General features: G+C 37.2%; 1 protein-coding gene across 3 annotated transcripts in view; it reads right to left on the minus strand.

The window, feature by feature from the left end:
• LOC134790827 (inactive dipeptidyl peptidase 10) overlaps positions 1-11,780 on the minus strand; it is a 122,108-nt gene extending 110,328 nt beyond the window's left edge. For 2 of the 3 annotated variants that reach the window (XM_063761789.1, XM_063761787.1), the window contains exon 1: positions 5,974-6,136. The gene's annotated coding sequence lies outside the window, so the exon portion shown is untranslated. Of the gene's footprint in view, positions 1-5,973; positions 6,287-11,524 lie in introns of those variants that run through there. The other variant, XM_063761788.1, reaches the window with a different exon arrangement.
• Positions 11,781-12,616: the final 836 nt, after the last annotated feature.

Raw genomic sequence — 12,616 nt, forward strand, 5'->3', positions numbered from 1 at the left:
TCATTAAGGCATAGGATTTGCGACGTTTGGAGACTCCAGTTTGTTGATTTTGGCTCTAGTTATCAGTCGTCCCATTTTCGTTCAGCCGACAGTGATTATTAGTTAGACAAGCCGACAGTGCAAATATAATTGGACGCCAATTATAACCGAGGAGACTTATTGAATCCATTCTATAATATTTAATTATGTCGAACTGAATTAGTTCTAGCACTTATATATGTCGGCGGCCGATCGTAAGATCAGGCATATCGTGAAATTCCTAGGCATATCGTGAAACGTGAAAATCTTTGACTCGTTCCCTGAGTCGACGGGCTCCTATTTCTGGGCAGTTTGTCCTTCGGGCATCTGAAGCAACCTATTAACGAACCTATCCTACCTATGTATTTGTTTAATGTGACTATCGTCAAAACATTACACAGGAACATTACGATCTGCCTGATCTTACGATCGGCCTACGACATATATATAATAACAGTGACATGTTTTAAATTGTGCGAATGCTTGCACGAAAGTCAGGAACTGTCAGAGGTTCACGAATTATTGAGTGGATAATGACCCTTTTATGGACATATTTATTTTAACCTGAAATAAATAATAGTCATTGTGTGATCGCACGAATGTGCAGGAGACTACGCGGAGGTTCGAGGTTTCCTTTGATGTGCGGCAAAAATCACCACGACTTGGATAATTAAGATCATAAAACATTCGCTCAACTAGTTTAAGGCCGGAGCCCCACTGCTGCGCACGCTATGTACACGACCCAGGTTCCTATACAAAATTTCGTGGGCTTGCCCACGGTTTGTATTAAAACGTGGGCCGTGGATGTAGCGTGCGCAGCAGTGGGGCTCCGGCCTAATAGTTCTGCACGTGTGGGTTAGAGTATTCATACAAATGTAAGTAACTGTCTTAATAATATCACTAGCCTCTTCCCGTGACTCTGTCCGCGTAGAAGTTGTTAAACAGTCCCCACCCCTTCCGGCTTAATACACTCTTACTAACTTGCAACGTCAATAATTTAATGCATAATAAGCAGTTTGGTTTCACACGGGGTCGCTCGACAACCGATGCTGGTGTTGAGCTAATTAAGCATATTTTCGATGCCTGGTAGGAGTCACGAGATGCTTTAGGTATCTTCTGTGATTTGTCTAAGGCGTTCGACTGCGTTTGTCATGAAACATTGATCAGGAAACTACACTATTATGAGTTAGAGGATCGGCACTGAATTTATTTAAGTCCTACTTAAATGGTGGAATACAAAGGGTCGATGTGAGTGGACAGCGATCACCGGGGACATTGGTCTCTATGGGTGTACCACAGGGGTCAATATTGGGGCCTTTCCTGTTCCTTATCTACATAAATGACTTGCCATTCCTTGTAAAAACCCACCATGATATAGTATTGTTTGCAGACGACACCTCACTTATTTTCAAAGTCAAACGGCAGCAACAAGCTTACAGTGATGTAAACGATGCTATTTCAAATGCAGTAAATTGGTTCAATGTTAATAATTTATTGTTAAATGAGAAAAAGGCTAACTGTACCTATTCAGTTTGTCACTAGTAGTAACGTAAGGCATGTGCAAACAAGTGTCATTGTGAAGGATGAGGAATTGGAATTAGTTGATAGTACAGTTCTTCTTGGTATAACTTTAGATTTTAAACTTCAGTGGGGTCCCCATATTGCTACTCTTTCGAATAGACTGAGTTCTGCAGATTTTGCAGTGAGCAAAATCCGTCAGTTAACTGATGTGAAAACAGCTCGATTAGTATATTTTAGTTACTTCCATAGCATTATGTCATATGGTATTTTACTGTGGGGTGGTGCTTCAGAGATAAATACCATTTTTGTTCTGCAGAAGCGGGCTATTCGAGCAATATATAAATTGAACCATAGAGACTCACTTAGAGATAAATTCAAGGAAATTGACATAATGACAGTGCACTGTCAATATATTTATGAGAATATTCTGTATGTACATAAAAATATTGTTAATTTTAGGAAAAACTGTGACTTTCATAATATTAATACTAGAAACAAACATAAGCTCGCAGTGCCCTTCACACGGCTCCATAAAATTAAAAAAACATTCATGGGTAATTGTGTAAAATTTTATAATAAACTTCCAAACCATATTACTGAATTATCAATTAATAAATTTAAGAATTACGTAAAGCGCCAACTTATTTCTAAAGCTTATTATACCACACAAGACTACATGAGTGATAAAACAACGTGGGATTAATTGTGACTCGAAATGGATAATTCAATGTATGTACTTCTTTGTTATGTTTTATTGACATTTGTTATTGACATTTAGATTTTATTCTAGAAACATTCTAGACTAGTATTTTTTATACAATTTTTTATGTTTGACGATCTTTTTGTGAAATTCTTAGTATTAAATTTGATCTATATAATAATCCAATATTACGATGGAATAATATTAACTTCAATAAATTGCTCTGATAATTAGCTTAAGATAATATAATTATTATTATGTAAAACGTTCATAAGTGCTTGTTACTAGGCCTACATGAATAAAGTATTTTTGACTTTGACTTTGACTTTAACGCCTAGTGCGACTATAGCATCCCCTTAAAATCTTAATTACTGTATAATCATGATATATTTTTGTTTTATAAGTTATACATTTCCTGTAAGTATGCCAAATTAATATCGAAATCTGTTAAGTCGTTTTTGCATAAAGCAGAAACAAACATACAATGTCATATTATTAATAGGTAGGTACCTACACCTACATATGAAGTGCACAGTGCACATTATGACATGATGTCACTTCGGTTATAAAAATTGATCTCTAAAGTGTCATTCTATGGAACTTGCTAACTATGTAAACAAAAGTCACTAGTAAATTGACATTCAGAGACAATTTTAATATGGCGGTTTGTTTACATAGTTAGCAAGTTCCATATAATGACACTTTATAATCTGTATCTTTAGGTATTTAAATAAAAGTAAACAAAATCTACCCTCAAATGGCTCCTTAAGCCAGTTTAGGGTAGATGAAAACATTACATGATCAAATAATGTAGGTTAAAGTCAGGTCGTTCAATGACAGATCCAGGCGGTTTTGTATTTGGTCGGTTAACCAATAAATGTTACAACTACCCGAAAATGTACAAATTGTTTGTTTACTTTTATTTAAATAGGTACCTAAAGATACAGACTATAGTTTTTGGATCTAATGCCTACCTTGATAATAATTACTAATTATATCAACTGATAATTAATTATTTTCGTTTGATATACATACATATTTCCGTCAAGTTTATTATATACAAGAATAACGTTGCTTTGAAGTTCCAAAATTAATCTTTGGTCATCATAAAAATCTTTAGTAGTTAGGATAAAGACGCTCAAATCTATATTCGTGTTGTAGACGATAAATAACTAAGTACACGTATGTAGTTAAACTTCTACACAAAAAATACTTCAATAGTATGTAATATTTACAGTGAAATCTGGATAAGTATGACAATAGCACCTGCAAATTTGTCTCACTTAAGGCATGAATAAATAGTTATATTAGTTGTAGAGGTGTAAATATTAACAGGGGTTGCAGTAGAAAATTGTACAAACATTTAGTTTTATACTTACTGAATTTTTACACGGGTTAATAGGAGACAATGGCATGAAAATAAAATCTAAAAAGGTTAAAGTTGGCTCGATAAAAAAAATCACGAAAACAAATCTAATTTTCATTTATTTTCAATTATATTTCGTTACACTGCATACTACAGCAAATTATAAAATTTTCGTATAAAATAGCTAGTGATTTGGCCGAGCGACCTGACGAGCATAATTTTCTTATATCCTGGCTTTACACCCCCTGTTAAATAAAATAGCGTGTTTTGTAAACATTACGCAGGAGTTGTAATCTTTAACAATAATCTAAAAAGGTAACATTTAATACTTGCCCTTCAAAACATTGAGATGAAATTTTATCTTGTTTCTGAATAATTCTACAAAGAATTGACTCATTCAATTTGATACAGACTTCATCGCGTGTCATTCTTCCACCAACGTGTGTGAGCCATATACCTACTGTTGAAGCTCCTCGTTATGAAGCGAACATGTTGACCAATCTTGGACTTATAATACACGAGAGACCCGTTTTAATATACATATATTTGATATATATGTGTCTCACGAAAGTTTTGTAATTTAGAATAAACATCTACTTAGTCATACCGATATAAAAAGCCAACTCTATATTAGATGTTTATCAGGCCCAGTAAATTACCATAGGAAATAATGAAACACCTGTTTGTTATGCCGTTACCGGTATTTTCTTGGTTGTTTGCCAGTCACAGATGCGTAATTTATCTACTAGGGTAGTCATAATATCTACGTGAGTAGTAGTGAAACCGTCAACGCGTGATGTACTCGATTTGCGAATACCTACGCGTGTGTTGATGTTTCCCGGTGATTGTGGACAAACAGAATGTCGGCTGTGTTTACGATTAGCGCGGAATTTACTCATCAACTATCACGTGGGTTGCACAGTTAGTCACAGTTTTGGACAGGTCGACAACAGTTACCTCCAAATTGTAAAAACTAAAAACCAATAAAGGATCAAATACAATCTAGATTTAGACGTACGAGTATTATATCGCATCTAGTGAAGTTAAAATTACATCCCGACTTCCCGACGTTTCGTGCCCTTTACCAGAGCTTACGAGTGCTCGTGGTCACTGGAATTAGGAAAACTGAAAAAACACAATAATCACTAACATAATAATGATGATTTCTTACAAATTCAAGTCAACATCAATCGATCTCATTGTTATTAGTGTACTATATATTTTCTTTTAAGATAGCCGTAATGTGTAACTAGATTTAACTACATGCCCACCTAGAATGTACTTATAACGAGACTTATTTTAATAATCGTAATTTTCTTCGTATGCAGTTTTACACAATTTACACTGTGGTACATAAATGTATTGAACACTTGTATGGAAAAATACAAGTATGGAAAAATGATCTGTATTCATTGCTTTTAAGTGTAATTTGTAATGCGCAATTTGCCTAAAATTGTATATAGCGCTACACAAGCTAGAGTTTAACTCCGCATTAAAAGTTCATAGGTCAAATTAGCAAGGGAAAAAGGTTTTTCTTTCAGGAAGCTCTATAAAGACATGACTTCCCGGCGTTAATAGCGCTAATGGCGGCTTAGATAAGACGTTAGTGGTAATAATAGCCGTGCGAACACCTCCGCAATTAAAATAATATATTAACCTCGACAAGGCCATGGCGAATGTCGCGCCGCTGGATTATCGCCAGAGCAATAATAGGTCACTGGGCGCTTCAGTGCGGGGGGGCTAGATTAGCGAACTTAGCCTTCCGTGTCACCGTCGTGCATCATAGGGCTCCATAAAAACAGTCAGCGTTGAAGATATATATCTCGGCTTTTTAGGGCCATTAAAAACTACATTTTATAAGGAGTCATAGTAATTACCCCGCCACCTTTTTTTAGAACAGGCACATCATAGTTCGCTTTTAAATTAGTTTCACTAGTTACTTACATACTCAAATAAATATTCACAGCACGGCACGAGACTTTTGGATCGTTAAAATATGGCGTTTTTAAATACATATTACCAAAATAGATAAAATAACTAATTCTAAGATTCTTATTAACATGTTTTATAATGTAGGTTAATCATTTACCTAGGTCAAACAAAAAACCTGTCAAGGGCTTTTATAACCCTTGTTTTACCTGTTAACGAATTTGTTAAGAAATTACTTCACCATAGGTACCATTTTACATGGACACGTTATTAAAGAATTAATTAAGTGGCCACGCAATTTTGCTGTATGTATATGTATACATACAGGTACTCAAAACATTTAAGTACCTATATGTCCAGTCTAAAAATCCAGAAAATGACTAAATAAATCAATTGAGACTACACTACGGCCTAAAACGTTATTAAATCAATCACTTACCTTCATGTCACATTTGGTGAATCTCCAAGCCGCATTGGAAAAGTAAGTTGGCCAATCTTCAAGCAAAATTCGAGTCCACTATCAATAATTTGAAATAGTTCACCACTTTCAATCAATTCGAATATTCACCTATAATACCTATTACGAACCGCGTTGAGGCACTTTAAATATTGAAAATTTTAACAACTATTTGAAACACTAGCGTCGTGCACTGAATGTACAGTAGAGTCAATGGGGATAGTAATGTAGGAGAAAGTTCGATGGAATCCGTGCGTTCGCGCAGCGAGCGGCCCGGCACCGGCGCAGGAGGCGTCTGAAACAAACACGTCGCAGTCAACATTGTAGATCTGTCGTCGTAGCAGTAAACAAGTGGCGATAATTAGCACTGCTTATTTTTGTGACACTGACAACTAGGTATGTAGTTGAATCGTACGTATGTAGTGGAATTCACTATTGGTACAAGTATTATTTACTTAGTACATAGGTATCGCATGCAATTAATCGCAAATATTTATGTGATTTTATTATTAACCAACAATTATAGTCCAACTTTAGATGTTATGGCAAAAATGACCACCCTACAACATCATCTTTTTGTATTTTATTCTTATATAAAAAAATGGAATTTGGAGGCGATGAAACGACTCGTGTATTTTCTTAATCTGATAATATTTTAAACTTTCGCGTTTTGAACATATATTAACTCACATTTACAGACGGCTCTAACCCCGGGGGTGGACGGGTTTCTTTATCTTCATCGTTAAATGCTTAAAAGACATAATAACCACAAATTGCATTGTTTTGCAAAGTTAAACAGAGAACGTATTAAATTAATATTTTCAGACAAATATATTATACTTTCTATCGACAACATCACACACACAACAGTCGCAAAATTGTTGACCTAAGTACTTATCGAAAATATGATGCTACGCGTTAAAACGTGCTACGTGGCGTAGCAATAGGCTCTACTTATATTTATTGTATCATCCAGCCACACATCATCAAAATGATATGAAATATATTTTCTCTCTTTCAATCAAAATCAATACCAGCCATCTTTATATGCAGACTACAATAAACTTCTTGTTTGTTTGTTAAGTTACCTAGATTTTTAAGAATTTTATAGGGCTTCGGCCTTAGGTATAGACACAGGTTACTTTCTTTTTGTAAGTATCTCCTGGGTGAGCTATTTATTGTTCTTTGCTCACCCAGATACAGACCGAATACGTAATCCGAACGTATATATTCATATATTTATTCCTTATAATTGTGTTATACCATAAGTATTCCATTGAAACAAGAAGAAATTAAGATGAAAGTTTGGTCAAGTGACAAGCACAATCCGATGAGTTGTTCATCAATTCCATTCGGACGGACCATCGACGAGAAGTTATTGCGGCTACTATCTATTGTTTGCCCTCAAGCGAGCATCGATATGGGCCGCAGACGTGACTACGTTAGTTTTCAGCGGAAATATATTATTGTTACGATGTTCTGAATCATTCGTATCACAATAGAACTTTTTGTGTAATAAGCGAGGATAGGGATCAAAGAATTTTGCAAAAATTCCTCCATCAATCTTGGCCGTGCAAAAAGCTGGCAGGAGGCACTTGATTTATCTATTTGAATATTAGTCGCGGTGGAACTGGGTCGTGCTCGGACCGCTGATATCGCCGTGCTTCCTTCCCTCCTATACTCAGCAAAATAAAGGTAGGGCAATTAGTGCGCACGGAATGTTACATGCTTCTAGTTTTTACAGTCCATGCAGTGTAGTGAATCTTATAACTTACTTTAAAAATGAAACTTTTGTTTGAAGAAACGTCACTTTTGACAGTGACATAATCCATATCGTATCTAGACGTAATATTTGACGTATTTTATAGTTCGAATCGGGCCGATATACGAGTATGTTCGTTGATGATGAGAAATTTAGAACACTAACTACCTCAAGTTACCTGATGGTAATTGAATTAAACCTTAACTAAGTATTTATATATTACCTTAAAAGCTACTGTTAAGTACATACAGTATTTAAACAAAATATTAACCCCTGTAAACTGGTCTGTAAGGTTTCAGAAGCCCAAGGTGTCGTAATCTGTTTATTTTATTGGATTGCCAATTACCAATATGACTGCGTCCAGTATTGACTGAGAATAATTTGGGTATGTTTGTCTCAGATATTTTATGAATTGCGTAACGAAGTTATCCTAATATTAAATACTAAAATCTAATATAGTAACATAGTATTAGGTGTCCACTGCTTAGTAAATTTTGAGATCTGCAATTACAATACATTTTGAGTCAAACATTGTGGCTGACAATAGAGTAGAGAATAAAGGTAGAGACCTCCACCAGTAGCTCTACTTCTTCTACCAGGTTCTAACTTGATTATTACGCTTCGTGGAACAAAAATGAACCAAACAATATTTTTTCTAAACTGTCATTTAATGGTCTGATGTACAAGTCGAAGTATTTTTGAGTAGGTCATGGACTAAAGACTCTGCATCATAATATAAAGTTAGTTCACAAAAAAAGCAATATTTCAAGTTACATAGTGGAGCTTGTATTTATTGCTTAGTCCCAGATCGAATTAAGCTGATATGAAAAATCCCGTTGGGCTTAAATTGATTTACGTGCAAAAACGGCGGACAAAGCTTCGTTTAAAATTCCGCATGACAATCGGACTCTGAAGCGCTGTGAATGAATAATCGACTCGCTATACTCTGTTCCTAAACCTTACATATGGCTGAAATTGGACAATGTGGACATCGCCAGTTACACGAATCCGTAGATTCTAACAATAATTTAAGTCCGTAGATTATAAGATATGTTAAAAACATAATAAAACAACCGGCCAAGTGCGAGTCGGACTCGCGCACGAAGGGTCCCGTACCATTACGCAAAAAACGACAAAAACGTGATAGACGTGATACGTTTGTTGAATGGGAGCTCCACTTAAATATTTATTTTATTTTGTTTTTAGTATTTGTTGTTATAGCGGCAACAGAAATACATCATCTGTGTCTAGCTATCACGGTTCTCGAGTTACAGCCTGGTGACAGACAGACAGACGGACGGACGGGCTACTTTGAATATATTTTTAAGGTTCCGTTAGGTAGTCATTAAGGAACCGTTATAGTTTCTCAATGTCTGTCTGTCCGTATATCCGGCCTAGCTCAGCGATCGTTATTATTAAAATCGGAAATTTTATATTACGCCGAATAGTGAGAAAATATTTTTTTTGAGTACTTAAAAAAATCCAAGTAAAGAAGTCAATAGAGTAAATAGCTCCTTACCATGCCTAAATTCAAGCTATCTGCTTGGTTTTATTAAAATAAGAAGAACACTTGACACCTCAATGTAGCTTAAGTTAGTTACCTATAAAAGTAGGTAGTATTTTTTGTATTTGCATAAACATGCATTTTACATATTCCCAAGTTGCAGAACCTAACAATAAATTCTAGCGATACGACAAAAGATAAACTGGGAGCAAAATGTGGAATATTTTAAACGGGCCACGACGCTGCGCAAAAATCCACTACAACAATGTAGCAGAAAGTACGTAGGCATTCCAAGCTCAAAGGACTTTTTTACAGCCCGGAATGAAACTGTACATACTTATCTATTCCGTTTGTGAAACCTCTGATAAACATATGAAAATGTATGCGCGAACACACCCCCTCATAAATTTAAAAGAGGATCAACCCGGCAATGATGGATGTCCACAGTACGCATATTTATTTAATTATTGCGCCGGCGGTTAGGCCCCGTCAACTCAAATGGGAGCAACAGAAATTGCGGTTCTACTGGCGAGATCCTTTTCATCACGAAAGTGCTTATCTCAGCATCAGTCGTAGGCAGCGACATAATTGATTGGACCCGGCGAGAGTTCGGCGACACGAGTGGGACGATGGCAGTTTCCTAACTAGCTTTGTAGCAGTAGCAAGCTCGGGAGCAATTAGACGGAAGAGGAAATTGCACCTCTTGGGGATAACTCACAAATTGCCCCAAACGTCAGCAGCACTCCAACTGAAATAGCAATTTGCCGTTCCAACTTGAAAGTTTTCGGGAATGGACGACCGAAAATAATTGAAAGTTAAGACTATCGAGACAACATTTGATGTGTCTTCTAACAGCAAGTGTCTAATGTCGTCAGATTGAATGCAAGTTTTTTTCCGATCTGTTGAATTCCAATCCTATCAGAATTTGATGCACGTTCCATAATAGTACCTATGGTAAAGTTAACGAAATACCTACATAGAATTGGGTAAGACAAAACCTTAATTTCCAAGGTACCACATTTTTAAATAATAATATCATAGTGGAAATATGAGAATAAGCGCTGAGAAGTGTTCATTTCGCTCATACCTTATAATGTAGGTAATTAAGCGTTTATTGGGTTCCAAACATCTCCCGAAAACATTGATCGACGCACCGTGGCTGAGAGCCTAAGCGGGGTGGTTGACCCCTCGATCAAATATTACGGGTCCTGGCCTGGCCGGTGGAGTAACATCTTGATAGTCCTTTCGTGCTACACTAAACTCTTTATTGCGCGTCACGGTCGGTCTCCTGTGACACGTGATGTCCGCGCCATCTACTACTAATGTTACATCACGCGCTTTAATTTATCTTAGTTGTGATTACGTTTATTTGATGAGATTGAAAATATTTATTGAATAAAATTATGTTTCTCTAAAATGCAATACGAAGTTATAACACAATACCTTAATTACCTACATTTATTAATTATTGTATAGATTCCAAGCCAGGTATATGAAAAAAGGAAAGCGTTTTCTAATCTAAACAATATCGACAGTATAACGTTCGCATACCTACCCATATTTTAAATTCAGGTATAAGCAATAGATAGACTGAATATTAGATTTACCTATAGTTATTTAATGTCACTGGAATCACTGGATATTATATCGACACTATTAAATCGATATACGTAGTGAAAAACTTTTTCCATTAACATAATTTAAAAAACGGGAAAATTGAATTATAGAGAGCAGTATTTATATTGTTGTGTTCGCCCGCCAAGCAGAGGCTGAAACAACATTAATTTAAAAGAATCGCGACAACAACATCGTCACGACTCTCCAAATGAAGAAATACGAGTTTATCCGCACACACGTACGTCCCTACCCATCTACCCGTACCGTACCTACCGCTCCCTAACTACACCTATTTAATAATAAAGCTAAACTTTGATATTTCTTTTTTCACTGGAAGATGCGTTGTGATCGACATTTGGCAACAGGCCAGGGCTATAGTTATTTCTACCCCATCACATTTTCGATAAGATATAACCCAGCACATTAACAGCATCGAGCACATCCATCACCAAAATAAATAATAATATATCACTACGACAATCTAGACGCTAAACGCAATTTACTTAAAGAAAAGAAAATAATTAGGTACATTTAATCTACAATTTGCGATATTCGAATCGTCATCATTAATTTAACTACTGAAAATGCGAATGCAAGGCTTCAACTTCAAAATTGAGGAAAATTGCAAAAAAAAATATTTAGTCTCTCACCAATTTCGCTCAATTAACTTCAGCTCGTCGTTCGCGTTAAAATGAAATGCGAATTATTTATTAAAAAGTTCTCATAGGGGGATGCAGACAGACGATGTGAACGTCAAGAACGCGCCGGGTGGAGCGCAACATGCAGGCGCCGGGGGCACGTGTGCAGTGAGCGCCAGCCGCGGCGACGCGTACCTGATCGCGATCGCAGTTCCGCAGGGTGCACTAAGCGCGGGGCGACGCGCGCCGCCCGCCTGCCTCCGAGCGACTGCCGCCCGGGCCGCGCGTTAGCCCCGCGCGCGCACGCTGACACGCCAACACCACGCACAGACACCACGCACCACCGGCTACCACCTGCAGCCAAGCACCACCATGCACAACCCTCGAGGCCCGAGACCGTGGGCTCACGCACGACGCCGGTATCGATGTGTTTTGTGAGGATAAGGCGCCGCGGGGGATAGGACACGCACCGAGAGGGGCGGAGGGGCTGGTCCTGCGCGCTGCGTCACGCATTTGTCTCGATGTTTTCTTGCGTGCTCCCGCAGCCCGCCATCTGCAGAGACGTGCCCGGAGAGTGCGCCCGCTGCCGCGCCGGACCTCTCGGTTCGCCCGTGCCGCGTGCCGCCCGCCACGCCGCTCTACCTCTCACTCTGTAAACCAATACAGTACTTACACTAAACCTACGTACTTACATAATTTCTTCCATATTTTTACGGGCGTAGAAAAGTAACTTCATGTAACTAGGGAAAGTAAATCTCTGATGTTACGAGTAGGTATTTAAATTAGGTATTTAAACATAGCCAAATCAAAATTCGCGTTTCTCAATGCGGTGCATGTAGAATAGTTTTTAACTTTTAGCTCAAAACAAAATTCCAAATTCCTAACGCCATACGTAATTAATTCCTGAAATGTTTTCTGACTCTAATATGACTTAAGATGATCACGACTTGACTAATCATATTCAATTATTGTGAATGCAGTTGTTTTCGACCTGTGACCACGCTGTCATTGGTTGCATGATGCTGTGATTATGGATGAATTAATGCTATTATAAAAAAAAAGTTTTTCAATATTAAACGACAAGGTTTAATATCTACCAAGAGC

This window comes from Cydia splendana, chromosome 5, assembly GCF_910591565.1.
Source record: "Cydia splendana chromosome 5, ilCydSple1.2, whole genome shotgun sequence".
Lineage (NCBI taxonomy): Eukaryota > Metazoa > Arthropoda > Insecta > Lepidoptera > Tortricidae > Cydia > Cydia splendana.